General features: G+C 36.2%; 1 non-coding gene and 1 pseudogene across 1 annotated transcript; both read right to left on the minus strand.

The window, feature by feature from the left end:
• Positions 1–442: 442 nt before the first annotated feature.
• Positions 443–553, minus strand: LOC129485523 (U6 spliceosomal RNA). Its single transcript, XR_008658671.1, has one exon. It is a non-coding gene; the product is annotated as a U6 spliceosomal RNA (small nuclear RNA).
• Positions 554–12,404: 11,851 nt separating this feature from the next.
• The window catches only part of LOC129484224 (large ribosomal subunit protein eL18-like), a 79,678-nt pseudogene continuing 65,736 nt past the window's right edge, over positions 12,405–26,346 (minus strand).

The following is a 26,346-nucleotide window of genomic DNA, read 5'->3' on the forward strand; positions in this document are numbered from 1 at the left end:
TTGAAAAATTAACACATCACCATTATAGTAATAGAGTACTTTGGATTTGATTATGAATTTGTCTCTGCCAATTGGTTTTATACATTTTTATGTTTTCATATAGTAATTATCCCTTTTTTTCAGTTGAACATCTCCCTTAGGCATTTGTTTTAAGTCCAGTCTAGTGATGATAAATTATGTCAGCTTTTGTTTCTCTGGGACAGGGTTTATTTCTCTTTTATTTCTGAATGTATTGCTGGGTATAGTATTCAGGATTGATAAGGGTTTTATGTATTTATTTTTCCCAACCCTTTGAATATATCAACCCATTCCCCCGGTCTGTGATTTTTTCTTTTCTGCAAAATCCTCTCATAGTCTAATACAGATTCCCTCACAGGTGACTTGAAGCTTTTATCTTGCTCTTTTTAGAATTCTCTCTTTGTCTGTGCCTTTTTTCAATTTGTGAAACATAGAATGCTTCACAAATTTGTGTGTTGTTGTTGCACAGGGGCCATGCAAATCTTCTCTGTATTATCACAATTTTAGTATATGTGCTTGCTACTAAAGTAAGCAATAACTCTAACACTCTATAAGGCAGTGATTTGTATCTGGACTTACATATCAGAGATTTAATGCTTACAGAGTTCTGATAACTGACCCTAGAACACTCAGATAATAAAGTATAAAGCCAGAATTTTGACTCATGCATTCCTGATATCAAAACTTATACTCTTACTTGCATTACTAGACTGCCTATTAAAGAACTCTTTCCCTTCATGAGTCAATATCCATTACCTCATATAAGTGTACTCATTGTTAGGTTTGTTTTATATGTATATTTTTAGGGTGGATTCCTTACACATGCTTTGTCACTACAGTAGTAGTGACAATATGAATTTACAGCATTAGGAAATAGATAACTGGAGAATGTAAAATTTACCCTGAATATCTTGAAGAGTCTTCACAGGCTGAGGTATCAGTACAGTATTGTATAATTTTTGTAGATATTACTTTCTATAACTCAAACAACAAAATGAAATTTCCGGTGTTTCTGTTACTTGTATTGGCATATGCACAGACATAGATTTGTAAACTTGGCCGGGCGCGGTGGCTCATGCCTGTAATCCCAGCACTTTGGGAGGCCAACGTGGGCAGATCACAAGGTCAGGAGATCCAGACCATCCCGACTAACACAGTGAAACCCCGTCTCTACTAAAAATACAAAAAATTAGCTGGGCTTGGTGGCAGGCGCCTATAGTCCCAGCTACTCGGGAGGCTGAAGCAGGAGAATGGCCTTGAACCTGGGAGGCAGAGCGTCAGTGAGCCAAGATTGCGCCACTGCACTCCAGCTGGGCGACAGAGCAAGACTCTGTCTAAAAAAAAAAAAAAAAAAAAAAAGAGAGAGAGAGAGAGGTTGTAATCTTGCCAAATATTGCATGGCAGGTAATCTTTGTAGAACATGGAATTAAAGCCATCAGGACATGATAATAATGTGAAAAGAATTAGCTTACTAATAGCAAATTTTATAATCCTTAATCACTCAACACATTACTAGCAAATATTCCGAAGTTCAGAATTCAATATTAAAATCTAAAGAACTGGTTGTTAGCAAAAGCTAAAGTCACTGGGGGTTCAAATTTCAGCCCACCGTGATGTCTACCACCTTATACTTCCATGGGGTCACAGGTCAGATATATTAATTTGACCAAAACTTGAGGTGATACTAATTTTAAGCATTTCAAAATTGTTAAAAAGAATAGTAATTCCCTCACATTTGCTTTGTGTTGACTGACTACTTTATTCCTTTTTTTTTTTTTTTTTTGAGACTGAGTTTCACTTTGTTGCCCAGGCCAGAGTGCAATGGTGCAATCTCGGCTCACTGCAACCTCTGCCTGCCGGATTCAAATGATTCTCCTGTCTCAGCCTCCCGAGTAGCTGAGACTACAGGTATGCACCACCGCACCCGGCTAATTTTGTGTTTTTAGTAGAGATGGGGTTTCTCCATATTGGTCAGGCTGGTCTCGACCTCCCGACCTCAGGTGATCTGCCCACCTCGGCCTCCCAGTATTTTATTCCCTTTTGTGTTTAACACTATCCACCATTCTTCCACCCCTCTGATTCCCTTCTAACTGGAGGAAAGTCACCTTGTTGACACACATCTCAGAAATATTGTGGTTAAAGATATATAGAGTACCTTGAATTTGGAAAAGTTTTCAATAACCCATACAGTCTATAAATGCTAGAAAAAAAAATCCATACTGGTTCAAAAATATATTCCAAGCTCTCTACAAGCCTCTGGATTATACAGCCATTATTAATTAAAATAATTCTAGTCAGAACTAAATAGAATCAAACAGGATACTTTGTCTTGCATCTACTAAGCCCCTGCAGTTTTATTTTCTCCATTAGGCCTCTTTTACCAAGTCCTGGGAAATTTTGTCTGGTTTACTCTGCTTATCTGTATGTGGAATGAAATCACACTTGAGTATATTGCCACCCTTTTCTTTTTCATGAGTTCAATTAAACAGTAAGAAAGATCAACATGGGTTTGAAGGCCAGCTATATAACCCTGAATAACTATTCAAGTTTTTAAAAACTTAATTGTTTCATTTGTTAAATAAGGCCAAGGGTGGTTGTCATCGTTTTACATAAAATGTTTCTTTCAAACAATTATCCCAAATTTTCCTAGAAAAGATATATTTTAGATAGAACCATTTGGAAAACTCTATATACTATGTTATCATCATTAGATATCAAAATTATATTATTATATTAATGATTCTGAGCAGTACTAAAGTAAGGAAACCTGTTTATAGTAATTCAACATTTCTAAAAAATATTAAGGCCAGGCGTGGTGGCTCATGCCTATAATCCCAGCACTTTGGGAGGCCGAGGCGGGCAGATCAGGAGGTCAGGAGATCGAGATCATCCTGGCTAACACAGTGAAACCCCGTCTCTACTAAAAATACAAAAAATTAGCCAGGCGAGGTGGCGGGCACCGGTAGTCCCAGCTACTCAGGAGGCTGAGGCAGGAGAATGGCGTGAACCAAGGGGGGCAGAGCCTGCAGTGAGCCGAGATCGCGCCACTGCACTCCAGCCTGGGTGACAGCGAGACTCTGTCTCAAAAAAAAAAAAAAAAAAGTTGATTAAATAAGCTGTGTGTTTAGTACTTATTAACCTGCTGCAGAAATAGACACTTATGGAATACACTTTGGAAAATGCTGTTTTAAGGATTAAAAATTGTTTCCAGCCTAGATCACATTGCTAAATTCTAGTCTACCACATGCCTGTAATCCCAGCACTTAACCACACTTAGATATCTATCTAGAAAAGTAAAAGGTTTGGAAATGAAATTCTGATTTTTCTCTTTAAATCTGCATCTTATGTACTCATTCTAAAGTCAGTAAATATCAGATCAATTATTTGGCTCATACCAAAGATGTTGTGATTATTCTTGATTCCTCTCTTTGTCTCCTACTCCACATCATGCTCATAAAAAAATCTTATTTAAAAATACAAAAAATTTGGCTAGTTCTTACCAACTCCACCATTATCACACTAGCCCACGTCACTCTCTTTCACTTAAATTTTAGCAATAATTTTCGGCTTGGTTTCCATGATCTTTTCGTTCTCTTCTACGGTCTTTTTTCAACATAGCAGTTGAAAGTTGTGTTTTTAAATGGAAGTCTCACTGTGTTATTCCTGCTCAAAAATGTCTAATATTTTTTAAGTTGTGCAGATTAAAAGCCAATATCCAAGACCCCAAAAGTTCTTCAGGATCTGCCTCAGCCTTTTAATTCTCAGATTTTATTTCCTGCCGCGCCCTTCCTTGCCCTCTTTCTTTGAGCTAAAGTACAATTTTAGTAATTTTTAAGCACAAAGCATGTGTATTAGTCCATTTTCACACTGCTGATAAAGACACACCTGAGACTGGCAATTTACAAAAGAACCAGGTTAAATGGACTTACAGTTCCAGATGATTGTGAGGCAGGTGAGGCCTCACAATCATGGCAGAAGGTGAAAGGCACGTCTCACATGGTGGCAGACTACAGAAGAGCTTGTGCAGGGAAACTCCCCATTTTAAAACCATCAGATCTTGTGAGACTTATTCACTATCTTAAGAACAGCACAAGCCGGGCGCGGTGGCTCATGCCTGTAATCCCAGCACTTTGGGAGGCTGAGGCGGGCGGATCACAAGGTCAGGAGATCGAGACCATCCTGGCTAACACGGTGAAACCCCGTCTCTACTAAAAAAATACAAAAAATTAGCCGGGCGAGGTGGCAGGCGCCTGTAGTCCCAGCTACACGGGAGGCTGAGGCAGGAGAATGGCGTGAACCCCGGGGGGCGGAGCCTGCAGTGAGCCGAGATCGCGCCACTGCACTCCAGCCTGGGTGAAAGAGCGAGACTCCGTCTCAAAAAAAAAAAAAAAAAAAAAAAAAAAAAAAAAAAAAAAAAAGAACAGCACAGGAAAGACCTGCCCCCACGATTCAATTACCTCCCACTGGGTCCCTCCCACAACACATGGGAATTCAAGATGAGATTTGGGTGGGGACACAGCCAAACCATATCATTCTGCCCCTGGCCACTCTCAAATCTCATGTCCTCACATTTCAAAACCAATCATGCCTTTCCCCCAAAGTCTTAACTCATTTCAGCATTAACTCAAAACTCCGCAGTCCAAAGTCTACTCCAAGACAAGGCAAGTCTCTTCCACCTATGAGCCTGTAAAATCAAAAACAAGTTAGTTACTTCCTAGATACAATGGGGGTACAGGCATTGGGTAAATACAGCCATATCAAATGGAAGAAATTGGCCAAAACAAAGGGCTACAGGCCCCACGCAAGTCTAAAAATCCAGCTGGGCAGTCAAATTTTGAGACGAAGTCTCGCTCTGTTGCCCAGCCCGGAGTGCAGTGGCTCAGTCTCGGCTCACTGCAAGCTCCGCCTCCTGGGTTCACACCATTCTCCTGCCTCAGCCTCCTGAGTAGCTGCGACTACAGGTGCCCACCACCACGCCTGGCTAATTTTTTTGTATTTTTAGTAGAGACAGGATTTCACCATGTTAGCCAGGATGGTCTCAATCTCCTGACCTCGTGATCCACCCACCTTGGCATCCCAAAGTGCTGGGATTACAGGCATGAACCACTGTGCCGAGGGCAGTCAAATCTTAAAGCTCCAAAATCATCTCCTTTGACTCCATGACTCATATCCAGGTCACACCGATGCAAGAGGTGGGATGGGAACTGGAGCAAGGGTGACTCCTCTTATGTTCTAGCCTACCGACTGGCAGCATTTTACCCCTGTCCTACAGATTTGTGGAATTTTGAACTTGAGAGAAATGATTAAGGGCAACTGATAGAATAAATTTATAAGCAGCAAAGCATATGAGAAGTGACTTGGGTGCTGTTAAAGGCATTCTGTTTTATAAAGGAAGCAGAGCATAAAAGTTAGGAAAATAGGAAAATTTGCAGCCTGACAATGTGATAGAAAAAGAAATCCCATTTTCTGAGGAGAAATTCAAGCCAGCTGCAGAAATTTGCATAAGTAATGAGGAGCTGAATGTTACTCTCCAAGACAATGAGGATAATATCTCCAGGGCATGTCAGAGGTCTTCACAGCAGTCCTTCCCATCACAGGCCTGAAGGCCTAGGAGGAAAAAGTGGTTTCATGGGTTGGGCCCAGGGTCCCTTTACTGTCTGCAGCCTAGGAAGTTGGTGCCCTGTGTCCTAGCTGCTCCTGTCATTGCTAAAAAGGGCCAAAGTACAGCTTAGCCCATGGCTTCCGAGGATGCAAGTCCCCAACCTTGACAGCTTTCATGTGGTGTTGAGCCTGTGAGTGCACAGAAGTCAAGAACTGAGGTTTGGGAACCTCTGCCTAGATTTGAGAGGATGTATTGAAATGCCTGGGTATCCAGGCAGAAGTTTGCTGCATGGGCGGGGCTCTTTGCAGTACCTCTTTGAGGGTAGTACAGCAGGGAAATGTGGGGTAGGAGTCGCCACACAGAGTCCCTACTGGGGCACTGCCTAGTGGTCTGTGAGAAGAGGTCTGCTGTCCTCCAGGTTTAATTGAACTGTAAGACAATTAAATATCTTTTCTTAATAAATTACTTAGTCTCATATAGTTCTTTATAGCAGAGTGGTTGGAGCAGTTTTCAGGGTTCAGAAAAAGACAGGAAGATTTGGGAAAGTTTGGAACTTCCTAGAGACTTGTTGAATGGTTTTGACTAAAATGTTGACAGTGATGTGGATAATGAAGTCCAGGCTGAGGTGGTCTCAGATGGAGATGAGGAACATATTGGGAACTGGAGCAAAGGCCATGGTTGCCATGCTTGAGCAAAGAGACTGATGGCATTTAGCTCCTGCCCTAGAGATCTGTGAAACTCTGAACTTGAGAGAGATAATTTAGGGTATCTGGAAGCATACATTTCTAAGCAGCAAAACATTCAAGATGTGACCTGGCTGTTTCTGAATGCATACAGTCACAAAGATATGATCTGAAATTGGAACTTCTGTTTAAAAGGGAAGTGGAATATAAAAGTTTGGAAAATTCAAAGCCTGACTATGTGATAAAAAATAAAAACCCACTTCCTGAGGAGAAATTGAAGCTGGCTGCATAAATATGCACAAAGTAATGAGGAACCTGTTGTTATTAGCCAAGACATTGGGAAAATGTCTCCAGGGCATTTCGGCAATCTTAATGGAAGGCCCTCCCATCACAAGCCCAGAGGCCTAAGAGGGAAAAATGGTTTTGTGGGCTGGGATCAGGGCCCCCACTGCTCTGTGAAACTTTGGGATATAGAGCCCTGTGTCCCCAGTGCTCCAGCTCTACTCATGGCTAAAATAGGACAAGGTATAGCTCAGGCTGTGGCTTCAGAGGGTGCAAACCCCAAGCCTTGGAAATTTCCACATGGTATTGGGCATGTGGATGCACAGATGGCAAAAATTGAGGTTTGGAAACCTGTGTCTACATATCAGAGTGTGTATGGAAACAACTGTATGCTCAGGCAGAAGTCTACTGCAGTAGCAGTGCCCTCATGGAGAACCTCTGCTAGGGCAGTGCAGGAGGGAAATGTGGGATTGGAGTCCCCACACAGAGTCCCCACTGGGGCACTGCCTAATAGAGCTGTGAGAAGAGGGCCATCATCCTCCAGACCCTAGAATGGTAGAGCCATTGACAGCTTGCACTGTGTGCCTGGGAAAGCTCCAGGCATTGAACAGCAGCCTGTGAAAGAAGTTTCAGGGGCTGTACCCTGCAGAGTTGCAGCAGCAGAGCTGGCCAATAGCTTGGGAGCCCACCTATTGCATCAGCATGCCCATGCCTTTGACATGGAGTCAAAGGAGATTATTTTGGAGCCTTAAGTTTTAAGGTCTGCCCTGCTGGGTTTCTGACTTGCATGGGGCCTGTTGCCCCTTTGTTTTGGTCAATTTCTCCCTTTTGCAATGGCAACATTTACCCACTGTCTGTACCCCCATTGTGTCTTGTAAATAACTAACTTGTTTTTAATTTTACAGGCTCATAAGTAGAAGGGACTTCCCTTGTCTCAGATGAGACTTTGGACTTGGAATTTTGAGTTAATGCTGGAATGAGTTAAGATTGGAGCAACTGTTTGGAAGGCGTGATTGATTTTGAAATGTGAAAAGGATGTGAGGTTTTGGAGGGGTCAGGGGTGAAATGATATGGTTTGGCTCATGTCCCCATCCAAATCTCATCTCAAATTATAATCCCCACCTTTGAGGGTGGGACCTGTTGGGAGGTGATTGGATCATGGAGGTAGATTTTCTTCCTTGCTGTTCTTGTAACAGTGAATTCTTACGAGATCTGATGGCTTAGAAGGTTCTCTCTCTCTCTTTCTTCCCCTGCCGCCCTCTTCCTTTCCCTCTTAGTCCAATCTGGCAGTGCTTCTGCTGGTATAACATTCCCCCATTCCCCTAGACCTTTATAGTTTCCTGCAAATATGTCACTAGGATTTCTCAATAAACAAGAGATTTATTCACGGATTTTTTTTTTATAATCCAATCTATATTCCCAGATTAGGCTGAGGAGGTTGAAGAAAACCCTGAGTCAATCTCTTGTTTTTGTTGTCACTACTCTCACTCCCTTCATGTCTCTCTAATAGGACATGTTGTGATTATATTAGAGCCACCCAGATAATCCACAATAATTACCTCAATCTGCCTAATCACATCTGCAACATCCCTTTGTCATATTAGATAACATAATTACAGGTTTCAGTGATTAAACATGGATTTTTGAAAATATCTCAAATAATTATTACTTATTTTATTTCCTGGAGAAACTCAGCAATTAGCATTGATATATTGTTTCTCCTCCACTTGACTTCAGCCAAAAGGCCAAGAAGCAATTGCTTCTCCTCTGCTATATGCATGCATTCAGAATTCAGCCAAAGAATAAAAAGGAAACAAGTTTCTAGAAAAAAAAAAAAAGAAAATTACCAATCCTATTTGGAATAAAAATTAAGCCTGAATGGCTATATAACACTTTTAAAACTAATTCATAGTGCAGTTATCTAGCCAAAAATATACCAGGCCAATAATATTTTTTATTCAGGGATCTAATTTAAGATGGTCCTTTTTTTCAGACTTGTACAGGATGTACCAGAACACAACCCATCATAAAAGAAAAACTCTCCTTTATGAGGTGATTACAGCTTTAATATCAAAATTAGGTAATGACAGTATAAAAAGGAAAATTATAGATCAATTTCATTTATAAAATATAAGCAAAATTCTAAATATTAAAAACCTGTCTAGTAAGGGATATAAAAGTAATGGATCATGATTATGCTGTGTTTAAATAAGAAAATTTGGCCAGGCGCAGTGGCTCATGGCTGTATTCCCAGCACTTTAGGAGGCTGAGGCGGGTGGATCACCAGGTCAGGAGGTCAAGACCAGCCTGGCCAAGATGGTGAAATCTTGTCCCTACTAAAAATAGAAAAAATTAGCCGGGCATGGTGGCAGGCGCCTGTAATTCCAGCTACTCGGAAGGCTGAGGCAGGGAACTGCTTGAACCCAGGAGGCGGAGGTTGCAGTAAGCCGAGATCGTGCCACTGCACTCCAGCCTGGGTGACAGAGTGAGACTCCATCTTAAAAAAAAAAAAAAAATTTATTAGAGTTTTCCATCAAAATGGGAGAACAATGAGCAATAGTTATTTTATTAAAGTATTTGATCAAATTGAACACCTAATGAATTTTAAAATCTTAACTATATTATATAAAACAGAAATATTTTTATTCTAATAAAGATTATTTTCAAAATCTACATAATATATTAAATATAGTTATTAAATGTTAAAAGCTTTCCACTTAAAATCTAGAACAAATCAAAGATGCACACCATTTCAGTTTCTATGTAAAAATTCCCTGGATATCTAGTCATTATAATAATAAAAATAAAATAAGCAGAAGGTAAATTACAGAGTTAAAGAAATTATTATTTTTCATAGATGATATAACTGTCAAAGTAAAAAACTCAAGACAGTATGCAAAAAATTTATTTAAATTATGAAGACAATTTAACATGTTTGCCAAATGTACAATAAACATTAGTATATCAAATGCATTCCTCTGCACTAGCAGCAAATATTTTAAAAATATTTTTAAATTTTTTAAAAATGTGACACATTTTGTTGTTATAATAACAGCAAAATATAAAGTATTTATTAATAAATCTAAAAAAATCATAAAGCCTATATTATTGATTTTAATTAAAATATAGATAGAAATAAAATAATTAAGAAAATGACATCAATAGAAGGACTTTGCTATGCTTATAAATAAGATTAAAAATATTAGAAAAGCCTTTATTCTCCTTAACTTAATCTGCCAATGAAATCAGTTTATCAGGTCTTTCTAATACTGATTTGCATGGACAAAGGACTGAAGATAACAAAGGCAATTTTTAAAACGCACATGATGGAGGAACTTGTTCCACAGCATGAGAAAACTTACTATAAAATCATATTAGTTACCACCCTGTCAAAATCCTGGAGGGGTATATACATTTCCCAATTAAACAGAACTGAAATCCAAGAAAGAAATATCCACATTCCTATGGAAACTTCATACATGGCAGAAATACACTTGCAGATCAGCACGGAAGAAAAAGAGAAATTAATACTGATGGAAAAATTGATTATCTCTTTTGAGAATGTACTGGGTCTATAACTCTCATCAATAGCAAACACCAATTTCATGTAGTTTAATAAACAGAGAGCAAAACTAGAATAATATTTTATCATATCAGTATAGGCAGCTTTTTCTAAAGAAACACAAGTAAAGTAAAAATTTAAAAAGAATAGAATTTCTAAGGTATAGAGTATGAAGAGGTAAAATGTTGACTTTAAAGCAGAGATGCCTAACAACCTCTACTTTCACTGATGATCAAAGTTTCTAAGTCATAAATATCATATACCCCTGGTTTGATGCAATGAGTAGGACAGTTTTCTCAAAATCCATATACTCAGTCTCACCATGAGAAAACTTCAGACAAACCCAAAGTGAAAAATATTCTACAAAATCTTAATAATTACCCTTCAAAAGTGTTAAGGTTATAAATAACATGAATAGGATGAGAAAATGTCACAGATTGAAGAAGACTATGACAAGATGACTTAATGCAACATGGTATCCTGGCAAAGAAAAATAGAATTAGTAAAAAATTTGGTGGAATCAAGTCTGTAGGTTAGTTAATGGCATTTGACCAATATTAATTTCTTAGTTTTGAAAAATGTACCCTGGTTAGTTAAGATATTTACAGTATAGAAAGCGAGTGAAGATCTATAGGAACTCTGCAAGGTCTTTACAATTCTTGTGAAAATCTAAAATTATTTCACAATAAAACTTTTTAAAAGATTCCTGATTTGAATACATTCAAACAATATCAAGAAAAAAGAACTCTGTCATAAGACTTTATCAATTAGTTTTAGAGACAAATTTGGAAGAAAATATTACAATGCCTATAGCTGAACATAGATTAGTATTCAGAACAGATCAAAAGTGCTACAAAACATAAAACATCATATAAGTAAAAGAGAAACAAACTTTTTGCAAACATCACCTGAAATGAAAAATAAAAAATCCAATATGCTCATCCATTGACTGAAGCTAAGTAAATTGGCTTAAATACACTGGGGAGAAATACAGGCATAGCAATATCTAATCAACTCGTATATTCAAATAATCTTTAATTCAGCCATTTCACTTTGTTTATTCGCTAACTTTCCACATATGTGAACAAGGAAACATGCACAAGAATGACATTTACATTATTATAAAACTAGAAAAAGTTTAAATGTTTATTTAAGAAGAGAACAAGTTAACAATATAGGAATGTTTTTGCACTAATACACTATACAAAAATTAAAATAAGTCAATTCAATGTAAATGCTTAAATTCATTGCTGAAAATTGCTCAAAAGTTGTTGCTGAAAAGAACAGTGAGTTAATTTTTATAGATATGAATATATATGTATAAAATAATGCCATTAAAATATTATCAAAACATTCAAAACAACGCATAGGGAGGACAATTATAAAGATATGTTGGTAATGATAAAAACGGATTCAAGATTGTGAATTTCTCTGAAAGGTGTGAAGAGAAAATGCTGAGGAAGGAGGACATGCACAGCGAGGCTTCAACTGTTTTAGAAAAGTTTTACAGATGCATATTGCACAAATTTTTTTTTAATTCATAGGTGTCACCTAGATAAAAAGGAGCAGGATTGAATGAAAGAGAATTTTATAGGTTTATGTCACATTGAAGAAAAAACCCAAGGCTCTAACTGGAGTGGAGCATATTAAAAAATAGTGGCGACCTCATTACTTTAAATCTCCCCCAGATTCAAGGATCATAGTGTCAGAGAAATGGCTGAGCTTCTGTCAGGCTGCTCTTTACAAACTGCTCTGTAAGTAGTTGTGAAAATTATTAGTATGCTTCTCTCATTCTATTGGCATTGATCCTTTATTTCTGGCATTTTATAAGATGCATATTTACATGTTGCACTTATACTCTAGGGGCTAATTTTTGAGTTTCGGAACAAAATTAAATATGTTGGAAGATTACGTAAACTAAAATGTTATATTTAAATGATTGAGAGGCACTAAGGCAAAATGTCAGCAGGCTTCAAAATACTTTACTAGGAAACTAGTTCCATAAGATGGAAAATGTAGCCCCAGACCCATATCCCATTAAAATGTAAATAGATACCCCAATATGTTTCTTCCAAACTTTTTTTTATAAAAATTGAGCTATATTTTATGCATGAGGCTGTAGCTAAAATTGTCTTGTTGCACATCTGCATTGGGATTACTGGAGGTTTTAGTATTTGATGCCAAAAGACTTGAAACTCATACCCAGAAATCCATCTAGAGAAAAGTGAGGTTAAGCTACTATTCCTCATATTGTGTGTGCATTGTGGATTACTGGATCTGATCTAGAAAGTTCACATTAGTTTGAACCAACTTGGAAAACCTATAAAAAGATAGGAGTAGATTAGTTACTGTGAGATTCTTTAGAGTAGGCAGTTCTCACATATTCTAGTTTCTTTATAACTGAAAGATCACTGTATTAACGCATCTGTATGTACTTACAAACATTTTTTTTCTCTAGTCAATTATCCCTATACTTTCCAAGAGTAGAAGAATGTGGTGGTTCAGAACAGCAGCTTGGGAGAAATATAGTTGCATATAAAATCTGTACCCACTCATCCACATGCTACATGAATGACCGAGAGGTAAGTTTCCCAAGCTTTCAGAGTTAATTTTCATCACCTGAAGTGGGAGTTACAGGAAATACCTACCTCATAATGGTTTTGTACAGAATGAATTACACAAAGTATCTAGGATGATATTGTAGACATACTAGGGAGTGAAAAGTGATAATTATTTTTATTTATGGCATTATTATTACAAAGTGGACTTAAAATGTAAAGAAATACATTTTATCAAATCTTTGATCTTAATTCTATGTATGTATTTGCTATTATTGATGTTTGTAGGAAATAACGTCTTTTTAAAGGAATATTTATAGGGTGATCATTTCCTATTCCATTGAAACTATTTCACTGCCTCCTCCCCTTAATTCTCTGAAGAAATTGTCTTTCCTATTTCAGAGAAATGCTACCAAGGGTACTTGAATGATCATCACATGTCCCCAAGTGAAGTAATCTTTTCCCATCTCTGAATCCTCATATTTTGACTCTTTAAACATTTACTATTTTCTTCATGTCATAATTATTTGCATTCATTTAGTTTGCACCACAACTATAGCTTTCATACTTTTTGACTAACACTTTCAGTAAGGAATACATTTTATAGGGTGATCCAGAGTATGCATTCTTATTCTCACCTTTACCATTCAGGCTTCTCTAGTCAACTGTCTTCTAGTCTTACAACAGTATACCTGTTATTACAGAGCACAATAAAAATTGTGACATTTTGTAATTAAGAAACTGCAAGGAATGAGAATAAGCTTTATTAATATGTCAGCAAAACAACTGGCTATTGCAAAATACACATATCCCATGGGTCTTCTCTCCTCTCCTCCCTTCTCCTATCCTCTCCTCTTGTTTTCTCTTCTCATCTCTTCTCACTACCTTATCCTATCCAAATCTCTCTTTTATCCATCTGTCTCATCTCATAATCTGGTATCCTAACATATCCTATTTTACTAGAATTAATATTTTAAAATTCTATACAGAAACTCTAAATTGATTACATACCAAATAAAGCTGTGATCACTGTCTGTAAACCATTTCCCTGGTCTTCTTTAAGTAAGTATGCACATTAGATTCTTTGTGTGCCTTTAGTAGTGTAGAATGGGCCAGGCATGGTGGCTCACACCTGTAATCACAACACTTTGGGAGGCCGAGGTGGGCAGATCACCTGAGGTCAGGAATTGGAGAGCAGCCTAGCCAACATGGCGAAACCCTGTATCTACTAAAAGTACAAAAATTAGCCAGGCATGACAGTGGGTGCCTGTAATCCCAGCTACTCAGGAGGCTGAGTCAGGAGAATTGCTTGAACCCAGGAGGCGGAGGCTGCAGTGAGCTGAGATCACGCCACTGCACTCTAGCCTGGGCTACAAGAGCGAGACTCTGTCTCAAAAAAAAAAAAAAAAAAAAAGTGTAGAATGGTGCTTTCCGTAGTATAAATGTGTGTGAATATTTATAAATGGATAAATTAATGAAAGGTCTGTTTCAATTCAAAATGACTCAAATTTTGAAGCTCACAGAATTTTTGCTGTTGTTGTTAAGAACAGTGGTATATAGAAAGAGGATTGTCAAATCCAAATTTACTAGATACAGAAGCATGAGGTTAAGAAATCATGATAAAATGGTATAGGCTTGAAACATAATTCTTAATTGTTTGAAAGTTTAATCTTTTTCATTTGTGCCAATGATTTATGTTGATGGATTCTGAGTCATCAACATTTTTTTCAACTCTTGTTTTCCTCACAAGTTATTAAACAATAGATTTTTTTCAGATGTTATTTTAATATATTTACTCATGGATTAGGTAACACATTATCAGACTATTTAGTTACCTAAAACAACATTCTTTTATTATCTATCACAGAATGCATGGTTGACAATGGAGATTACAGTGATTACAAAATATTTTGATATCATACGAAAATATTTTTCTTTACATTGCTAGAAAACCCTTGCTCTAGAACTATGGAGAATACAAACTTTAAAATCAAACTTAAAAAACTAAACATATTCTCCATGAAATTTTAGAATTAAGAAATTGCATGGAATAAAATTTTTATGTCAACAAAGGCAATTGCCTATATCAAATATACACATCTCCCATGTGCAGGTCTCCCACTACCCAGCGCATTATGGAACAGAACACAGGGCTAGACATTAGACACCATGAGAGACTTCCCCTTTGTCGTGTGTGATTGGGGAAGAGCCATTCCCTCCTTTGATGTGGGCAGTGACTGGAATCCATAATCGGAACGGTTGAGCATAATACTGGTCTTGAGCCCTATTCTATCGACTTACCATTCAATGTTTATGAGAGTGTAGGTTCCAGACTTGATGTAATCAGCTGGCATGCAAGCATTGTAGTTGTTTCCAGTCTTGATATTCCATGTCAGAACTCTATAGGGTTAATTACTTTAAAAACTATTCTATAGTGGGTTTCCCTGATGTTCTGTAAGAGGCTATCTCATTCAGAATCCAGCCTCTGGGGAATGGCTTTGGATAAATTGAACCCCACCTCACAGTGATAGTTTTGAGCAAGTGTAATTCCTCACTGGAAGTTTCTATGGTTTGAATGTGTCCCCCAAAGTTCTGAAACTGACCCAGTAGTCACATAGATAGTTTTTCAAATAAACATTGAAATTGACCCTTCTTGTCTTAAAGCTTGAACCTTACATTTGTTTTATCTGAGTTCCTTCCTCAGGAAACCACCTTAGGGCCTCTCAAAAAAAGACTCAAAGAACTGAAACTCACCAGATCACTGCATTCAGACAATGAGATGCAGGATCCCTCATTCATCTTGATTGCCTTTTTGCCCTTCTCTAGTTCCTCTGTTTACAAAACACTGCTACATTTCTTCCCTGCTATATAAACCCCTAGTTTTAATTGGTCAGGGAGACGGATGTGAAACTGATCTCTCATCAATTCAGCTATAGCACCTGATTAAAGCCTTCTTCCTTGGCGATACTTGTCTCTGTGATTTGCTTTTTGTGCAGTGAACAGCAGAACCTTGAAAAAATGCCAGGTGTTTCAGTAACAAATTTATGTACTGGAAACTTGATTCCCAATGTGATGGCATTAGGGGATGAGAACTAATGGGAGACGTTTGGGTCATGGGGGCACCACCTGCGTGAATAGAATAATGCCATTATTATGGGAATGGTTTTCTTATTTTAAAATATGGGTTTGGTCACCTCTTGCTCTTTGTCTCATTCTTTTTTGCCCCTCCCCCTTCCGCCATGGGATGAGGCAGCAGGACAGCCCTTGTGAGATGCCGGCCTCTAAATAAAATTATGTTCTTTATAAATCACTCAGTCTGTGGTATTCTGTTATAGCAGCACAAGCCAAGCCAAGACAGAAGCTTTATTAAGCTGCTTTGTAATTTTTTTCATCATTAAAAATCTTTCTTAAAGGTGTACAACTTGTAATAGAGAAAATAATTTGAAAGGAAAAATTAACAGAACCAATTTTCATAATATATTGGTATATCATCTAACTTAAATTTAGTAAAGGAACTTACTTTTCTAGTTAATAAATGGAGTGTATTTCCTTTTATTAGCCAATATTTTGAATAGCTCTACTTTATTCAAATTTGGGGGGAAATGGTGGTAATTAGGAAGCATAACATGTAATGAAGATATATGAGAAAGGGCAATTTATTCATAATAGACTCCAAAATTGTATCAGCAAAATTGACCTTTTTAAAAAACTTCTGGTACTATTATTTGAAACAGTACTCACATCACATTTACTTCTTTCTATTTGAAAAAGGAAAATATGCATACATTATCTAAAGGGGTTGTATAAATGGATTCAGTAGTCAAATTTCAGCAGAATGTCATGCAACAATATTCCAGAATTCCAATTACATTTTAGAATTGGACTGTCCACAAAGACGGTTTTGGGAAGGAACACACATATGTGCACACACACACACACACAGGCAAGCTAAAATTGTCCTGAGTTTATTTCTTGAGGACTTATTTAAAAGGTAAATGAAAGATGCTGATATATCAAAGAGAACAATTTTCTAGAAGCCAGTTAAGTATTGCTTGTCTGAATTTGTTTAAAAAAATCATTAAGTAAAAAGCACTTGAAATATAATGGAGTCTATTTGCAAAAACTTCTAAATTTCTGTTATGTGACAACCAAGCAACCTAAAATCATGTACCATGAATCATGTAATTGTTAATATTACAATGAAATTGTTTAGGATCTGAGTCCTAAAAGAAGGGAAAAAAGAAAGAAAAATAACCTTAGAATAAGCTCTTTTATATAATTCAATTATTTGTAAAAGTTTTATGACTGAGTTCATATTTGCTAAAGGTAAGAGGTTGTTTTCTTAGCTTCCATACATCTGGTCAAAGCTGTGGCTATGAGAGAGGATATTCAATGAAATATGAGCTTTGATACTAATTTGGGTCTCACCAATGCCAAGGTCATCTCCTCTGGGTTATAGTAACAGACTATTCATCATGCTTTGTCTCCATGTGTGGCCTTGTTCTGAACTGATGAGAATCTGCAGTTCACTGGGCATTGCTTGTGACTGAAGGGCTAAAATGAAATCAAATGACAGGGAATCAGCTGGATTCATCTTTATATATAAAAGATATTTTCTTAGGATAAAGAAGAGTCAAGAAGTAAAGAAACTCTTAGAAAATCTTCCTTAATTCCAGTTAGATCCAGACATGACATGCTATTTATTCAAAAAAATTATTCTCAGCAAGGGGAACTTGAGTAGGTAGGTAAAAAATTTGTTTTCAAAGACTTCTTTTTGAATCATTAATCCATTATCCTCTGCATTTCTAAACTAGCTTTCTTCTAGAAAAAATTTGTTCATTGTTGGTGCTTTGGAAAGAAAGTTTTTGATCACTCTGAAAAAAAGTACACTAAAATGTGAAAGTAGTGCTAACAAATTATGCCCTGACTACAAAATGAAGAAAATTAGAACATATCTCTGAACATACACGTTTTAAGAAAAATTTTCTATCTTAAGAAGATAGGAAGAATCAAAATTAAGATTTTAGTTGCATTTTTACAAAGGTATTTGCATTTCTCACATTCAACATTTTACAGTACAAACCAGAATGAGCTAACATTTTGTTTCGATGTTCATAAATACAACGTCAAGAGGCAGCTATATTAAATTTGGAATAAAATGATTTTGTTTCAAAGCTAAAATTGATTATCTCACAGTTGTTTAACTTTAAATAAGTCATTTAAATATTTGAGACCTTGGTGTCTAATCTCTTTATAAACTCTAAAATGAATATAATGCTGTTAAACCCACAAGGTGATTGTCATTCTCAGTTTTTTCCCAGTCCTGCCTTACCCACTATCCATAACAGATGCCTACTTCAGTTAATACTCTCCAGTCAATCAAACTAAGGTCTAAGGCTGGTGATTGTACATCCAGTGACAATTTTCCACTAGCTGCTTGGGTCTGGAAATTATCTGGGAAAGAGTTTTCTTACATCAGACACCACAGAAACAAGAATTTTTTAATATAATAATGTTTGAGTAATTCTCACCCAAAAGTCTTTCATAAAATCTATTCAAATTATTTAATATAAATTCATTGTATATACTGGAATAATATATCTTTTGGGAATATCTATATTCTCAGTCAAGGAAGCTGGACTCCTACTATGTAATTCCACATATAGTTTTAAATGACATTGAATATATTGTTATAGTGTATACATAGGATGGAATTTAATTTCAAATACTAATAATAAAAATATATGATAAACTGATTTACTCTGAATCTATGGAAATTTTGACCTTATCTTACATTCTTTTCTATGAATGGTGTATTTACATGTTCCAGGAATTATTATAATAACATATGAAATACATATTTATTGATAAGTCCTCCATATATGAGAATTTATAAAATACTATAATTAACTTTTACCCTTAGTACAGATTAATCTATCTAATTCCAGCTTTTAGTTTCTCCAATGTAATTGCAGGATTATGGAATTGTAACAAATTTACTGTCAAGAATGAGAGGTGAAGACGTTTCTCTACTATCCTCTTATATTTTCTCATTAAATTTTTGGCAACAACATCCTGTAATTTTTTTTTTATATTTTAAGTTTTAGGGTACATGTGCACAAAGTGCAGGTTAGTTACATATGTATACTCTGCCATGTTGGTGTGCTGAACCCAGTAACTCATCATTTAACCTTAGATATATCTCCTAATGCTACCCCTCCCCACTCCCCCCACCCCACAACAGGCCCCGGTGTGTGATGTTCCCCTTCCTGTGTCCATGTGTTCTAATTGTTCAGTTCCCACCTATGAGTCAGAACATGCAGTGTTTGGTTTTTTGTTCTTGCAATAGTTTGCTCAGAATGATGGTTTCCAGCTTCATCCATGTCCCTACAAAGGACACGAACTCATCATTTTTTATGGCTGCATAGTATTCCATGGTGTATATGTGCCACATTTTCTTAATCCAGTCTATCATTGTTGGACATTTGGGTTGGTTCCAAGTCTTTGCTATTGTGAATAGTGCCCCAATAAACATACTAGTTTATGTAAAACAATAACTAAAACACTTAATTTAAACTTAATATCTTCTTCCAAATTATAGTTTACACGAAGATTGAATTCCATGGCTAAATAGCTTTTGAATTCTTGTCTATGTGTTCTACTAACTTTTAACAATAGCCCCTAGATTTCATTTTTACAAATATGTGTATAAATGATGGATGAACCCCTAATTGTGCAACATAGTTCCAGTGGTCTCATAGTATCTTTTGATTTTCTTATGGCCTGCTCTATGATTTACTAAATTTAGCACCTATGAAATATATTGAAATATTAAGCCTGCACAAACCTTTCTACCTAGGTCAACTATTTGGATCTCTGAGTCATAAAAGGTACTTTCCAGGCCTTTCCTGTCTACCAGACTTCTAATCTCTTCTGATAAATTTAAAGTGACTTTCCCAGCAGTATCACTGCAAATGTTAGTGGCCTCTTTATGCTAGAAATTCCTTCCAGAAAAATGATAACTGCCTAGCAGGACTACCATGAATATTAAATGAGATAATACATTTGATAGAAACCCAGTGATTGGTACTGTGGACTATCAGTATTAGTTTGCTTCTTTTCCTGGCTAAAAGGAAACAAAAAGAACACCTCATCACTAAGCAGGAGCTGAGAGACATTGATTAAATTTAGGCCACATTTCAAAGTAGTTATTCCATTACAATGCTTTAACTAGGACACTAATTAGAAAATGGCAGAGATAGTGCTTAATTTTGGCTGCTATTACAATTTCTGGCACGGAAAAACTATACTTATTTCATTCGGAGACTGTAGAACTACACTGTATCCACTTTAAAACATGCCTCCACTTATAAGTTGATTCCATCTGAAAAGAGGAATGCTTGATTAATTATATTTGTGTTGTTTTATTTTATTTAAAGATAAAGTAATATAGAAACTTATAGATGCTTATTGAAAATAAGTGTGATTTTTGAAGTACTCTGTGACATTATCATAGACAAGGAAATACTTTAAATGAAGTAAAATTGATAGATTGCATATACTAAGTATGCATTGACTAAATATAGGAAAAGGGTTTTCAGAGATAATTTATATAAGAAAAAATATTTTTAGGCAGAATAAAGCCAAGCTCTTTTACATATCTCCAAAACAATATTAGGCTGTTTTTCAGGGCTCTATTTCTTGGTGAATATTGAATGTGAATATTTTACATCCCTCCAACCCTCAGCTCAGTGAGTTTGTCTAAAGATATGTTTACCTTCTTATTCTTTCAGTCAAAATTGGCAGACACCTCTAGGAAACATGTCTTTCAATGCTGGGCTTTTGTCTCTGAAGTTTCACCATTTTAATACATTAGCTTCACAAGTCCTATTGCCTTGTTAAAACTCTTACATGTTAAGTTTGATTTTTTTTTTTTAAAGAATTTAAAGTTATCCTCAGTGGAAACATTACTCCAAAATATATCATGTGTCATTTTTGGTAGTGGAACTACTTGGTACTCTTAAATTTAATTATTAGGAAGAGGTAAAAGGTAAAATTAAAAAATCAGCTTCATCTACTCTAGTATTGTGTTGCTGGTCGTAGAAGAGGCTAAAAATTTGGCATTCAGCATTCACTAAAAAAGTAGAGCCCTGGCCAGGCATGGTGGCTCACACCTATAATCCCAGCAATTTGGGAGGCCAAGGCAGGTGGATTACCAGGTCAGGAGATTGAGACCATCCTGGCTAACACAGTGAAACCCCATCTCTACTAAAAATACTAAAAATTAGCCAGGCGTGGTGGTGGGCACCTGTAGTCCCAGCTACTGGGGAGGCTGTGGCAGGAGAATGGCCAGAACCCAGGAGGCGGAGCTTGCAGCGAGCCGAAATCATGACACTGCACTCCAGCCTGGGCGACAGAGCAAGACTCCGTCACAAAAAAAAAAAAAAAAAGTAGAGCCCCAAAAAAGTAGCCCAAGCATTAGTTTGGCACCCTAAACTGTTATTATACTAAGTAAAAAATTAATATACCAAGGAAAAAACAGCTAGTCACAGAAGACCACATGTTTTTTGATTCCATTTATAAGAAATGTCCAGAATAGGCAAATTTATAAAGCCTGGAAGTACAGTAGAATTTTTCTAGTGTCAGCCACCTTGGAGGAAATACGGAGTGATTGCTCATGAGTATGAGATTTCTTTTTGGGATGATGAAAATAATCTAATATTTATTGTGATAATAGTTGTACACCTCTGTGAATATACTAACACAGTTTGAATTTTGTATCTTTAACAGGTGCATCATATGTCATGTGAATTATATCTCAACGTATAATTTTAAAAATGAAAGCAAAATAAAGACATTTCCAGGGAGAGAAAAACAAATAACCGATCATCAGACCTAATTGAAATAAAAAGTCAAAGATATTTCTATGGCTAAATAGAAGATAAAATAAAGAGATGAAAGCTTGGATTTGGATATTTAGACAGAAAAAATGGAAAAATATGTACAGAGAAACACTAAATAAATTTTAAATCTATAAGTTAATGATAATAATTTATATATATTCAAAATTTATAAAATAAAATGCATGAAAAAATAAAAGAAGGATACTAATAAGTGTTAAAGTGTTCTAAGGTTTTTTACTTGGAAGTACAAAAGTAGTAATTTTCCAGCACTATTTGTTGAAAAGACTACTCTTTTTCCATTACGTTGTCTTTAAACCCTTTTCAAAAGTCATTTGAGCATAAATGTGAAAGTTTATTTCTAGACTTCCAATTTTATTCCATGGATCTATGTGTCTGTCCTAATGCCACTACCACACACACTTGATTACTGTAGTTTTGCAGTTAGTTTTGAAATCAGAAGTGTGAGCCATCTATTTTTGTACATTTTCAAAATTGTCTTGACTATTCATGGTCCCTTGAGATTTAATAATCAGCTAGTCAATTTCTCCAGAAGAAGCCTTTTAGGATTATGAGCGGGATAGTGTCTAACTTGAAGATTGATTTTAAAATGATTGCCATTTTTACATTAATAACTTCTAATTTATGAACATAAGATGTTGGTCCATTTATTTAGATCCTTTTTAAATTCTTTCAGAAATGTTGTGTAGTTTTCAGTGTATATATCTTGCATTTTTTTTGCTAAGTTGATCTGTATTTTATTCTTTCTGAAGCTATTGTAAATGACAGTAATTTACAATAAACTTAGTAAGTCAAAAACATAAATGTTAGGTTTATATTTTTAAAAGAAGATAAAAAATCGGAATTTAACTATTGCCCCACCTGAGATGTGAATCATCCCTTTGTCCAGTGTATGCACACTGTCCAAGCTACCTGCCTGTTAATCACTCAATAGCCATCTCCCTTATCAGATCAAGTGTCAAATATCACAGTGCGTATGCACCACTAACTCTATTTGAGGTAGTAATGGCCCCAAAGTGCAAGAGTAGTGATACTGGCAATTTAGATATCCCAAAGAGAAGCTGTAAAATGCTTTCTTTAAGTGAAAATGTAAAAATTTTTGACTTAATGGAAAAAAAAGAAGTCATATGTTGAGGTTGCTAAGATCTATAGTAAGAAATGCATCTTCTATCTGTGAAACTGTGAAGAAGGTAAAAGAAATTTGTGCTAGTATTGCTGTTCCACCTCAAACTGCAAAAGTTATGGCAACAGTGCATAAGTGCTTAGTTAAGATGGAAAAGGCATTAAATTTGTGGATGGAAGACATAAACAGAAACGTGTTTCAATTGACAGTATGTGTTATGTCAGAATGCATTGAGGCTATATGACAACTTCAGCAGGAAGTCCCTGAAACAAGAAACACAAAGCCATTTACTTCAAATTAGAGACAGTACACAGATTCAGGAATTGGTTTAAACTAAAAAATGTAAAAATTACTGCGCAGGTTGCATCTGCTGATTAAACTTAATGAGAGGTATGTATATTTATGAAAAAAATGATATACACAGGGTTCCATGCTATCTGTGGTTTCAGGCATCCACTGAGGGTCTTAGAATATATCCCCTAAAATAAGAGGGAGTTACTGGACTTTTGTTTGAAGCAAAGCAGAGAGAAAACTGTAATAGCTGGAGCTAGAGGTATATGAAAAAAAGTTGTTTCTGTTAAGATAAAATATCCCATAACATGATTATATACTAATCAGAATGGTAACAGACAAAGTAGGCTTAATTAATGAACTAAAGTCCTTAATACAGTGAAAGGTGAGTTTATCCACAACAAAAAAGTGAAATGGCCTTTTCTTGGAAATAATTAGGAAAGGTTGAATGGAGGAAGAAGAACAAGTTTGAGTGGCTCCTGAAGCGGGAAAGCAATACGAAAATGAGTTTAAAATATTATAAATCGAATTATTCCTAATGAGACCTTTTGTGGCAGAATAACCTAATAGGTACTTAGGTTAGAAGATTCAGTGTATTGTCATATTTCAAGGATTGGGTATAGTAGGGGTTAATTTGAATAGAAGAAGGAGAAGGATAGGAAGAATTTGAATTCTCCGGAACACCCTGAAGTGGGAGAAAAGAGGCAGGGTATAAGATATGTGAAAAATGAGATGAAGACATCCTTAAAATGAGAGACACTAATGAAATGGTGTCAAGAGAAACATATGAAATGGCATTTATAAATTATTTGATTATGGATATCACCTAATAAATACATTTTCTCAGTCTTCCCTGTGAATTTTTAAATTATATACACATTACTCATTAATGTTCATATCTACCCAGGGATAGAAGAATGATTTAAAAAGTATTGATTTCATGTCTGAGAAGCCCTATGAAGCACATAAATAGCATTTGCACACACAGGAGTGTCCAGAAAGGACACTTTGGACTCTGGAGGTCATTGCCTATAACTGTTTCTGAAAGGATTCTTGCCTGTCCTCACGGAGCCATCCTACCATCAAGCTTGGCATGTATTTGACTTTAAATTCTGCCTCTTGAGCACTTGAAAACATCTGTCTTTCCTGTGTGTAATAATCAATGATGTACTGTGTAGCTGATGTCACTACATCTATTTGGAGATGCTCTGTGTGGTCGACCAAAAAAGCCTGATGTTACTTACTGCCAACACAAACATATGAGATTGTGTTCAGACCCCTAACATGCCCCTACCATACTTTCAAATTCCAAGAGCTGAAGGAATCAATACTCAGGTTGGGAAGCCCTGAAGAAAAGATACTGAGGTCCTAGAAAGGAGGTGTGATAAGTGCTGTAGTGGCTGAATCCATGAGGCATTTCAGAAATGGTATTAGATAATGTTGGTATTCAATTTTTAATGTAACACTTGAGAAAAATTCAAGCAAAGATACAAGTCAAGATGGCTAGGATTCTTATTTCCAACAATTGACTGTAAAGTTATTTTATCATCTGAGACCAGAAGGCAGAAGAAGAAGAAAATTTTTGGAGTGGAAGACAATGAGTTTGTTTTTGACAAATAACAAATAAGTTTTAGAGTGATTACGGCACAAACATTATAAATAAATTTCAAGCAGGAAGTTGGTTATAAAATATAGATCAATTATTTCTCTAATGTTCACCACATTTTGAGATTGCACAATCTTGAAGATAAGGAATTAATTTTTTTTTAAATATTAGGAAAGTAACAAACACTGCTAAAAACAAAATGTTTTTATAGTTTCTCATATATAGTTTCTCATGAAAGTGATGTGAGGCAGGACTGGCTGCAGGATTGATGCTGTTTTGGAACATAAACACACAAAATAATGATCAGCTTATGATTAAATATTTGATAAATGTATTAACCAAAGTGAGAAAAAGTCATCACAGTCTTTAGAGACTCATCCGACTGTGGAAGGCGTTGCTTTGTCTCCTTCAGATTATCAACCAAGCAGATCTGTGTACATCTTCTCTTAGTCCTCTAGGAGAGCTACCAGCCACTGGCTTCTCTTTGATAAATAGAAAGCACCTGGTGTCTCAAGGATGGCTATTAATCTCCTCACAAGATAAAAGGAACTGGGAAAAGCTGAGGAATGCTTTGTAATCAGTGACTCATGCATTCTTTTTCGAAGAATGATAAAAGATCTTCGAAGCAGTTTCTGTTTAGAAGATGGATGCATTTTAATTGATACATGGTCACTCTAAGAAGACAAGGTGTACCAAATGAAGTCAGAATTTTAAACAAAAAAAATTTTTTTTTATTAAACTTTAAATTCTGGGATACATGTGCAGAACTTGCAGGTTTGTTAAATAGGTATACATGTGCCATAGTGGTTTGCTGCACCCATCAACCCATCATCTAGGTTTTAAGCCCTGCATGCGTTATGCATTTGTCCTAATGCTCTCCCTCCCCTTGGCCCACACCCCCTGACAGGCCCTGCTGTGTGATGTTGCCCTCCCTGTGTCCCTGTGTTCTGATTGTTGAACTCCCACTTATGAATGACAACATGCGGTATTTGGTTTTCTGTTCCTGTGTTAGTTTGCTGAGAATGATGGTTCCCAGCTTCATCCATGTTCCTGCAAAGTACATGAATTCATTCTTCTTTATGGCTGCATAGTATTCCATGGTGTATATGTGCCGCATTTTCTTCATGCAGTCTATCATTGATGGGCATTTGGGTTGGTTCCAAGTCTTTGCTATTGTGAATAGCACTGCAGTAAACATAGGTGTACATGTGTCTTTATAGTAGAATGATTTATAATCCTTTGGGTATATACCCAGTAATGTGATTGCTGGGTCAAATGGTATTTCTGGTTCAAGATCCTTGAGGAATCACCACACTGTCTTCCAGAATGGTTGAACTAATTCGCACTCCCACCAACAGTATAAAAGCGTTCCTGTTTCTCCACATCCTCTCAGCATCTGTTATTTCCTGACTTTTTAATGATAGCCATTCTAACTGGCATGAGATGGTATCTCACTGTGGTTTTGCTTTCTAATGACCAGTGATGATGATGAACTTTTTTTCATGTTTGTTGGCCACATAAATGTCTTCTTTTGCCATGTGTTTGTTCATATCCTTTGCCCACTTTATGATAGGGTTGTTTGTTTTGTCTTGTAAATTTGTTTAAGTTCCTTGTAGATTCTGGACATTAGACCTTTGTCAGATGTATACATTGCAAAAAGTTTCTCCCATTCTGTAGGTTGCCTGTTCACTCTGATAATA

This window comes from Symphalangus syndactylus, chromosome 6 (genome assembly GCF_028878055.3).
Source record: "Symphalangus syndactylus isolate Jambi chromosome 6, NHGRI_mSymSyn1-v2.1_pri, whole genome shotgun sequence".
Taxonomy (NCBI): domain Eukaryota; kingdom Metazoa; phylum Chordata; class Mammalia; order Primates; family Hylobatidae; genus Symphalangus; species Symphalangus syndactylus.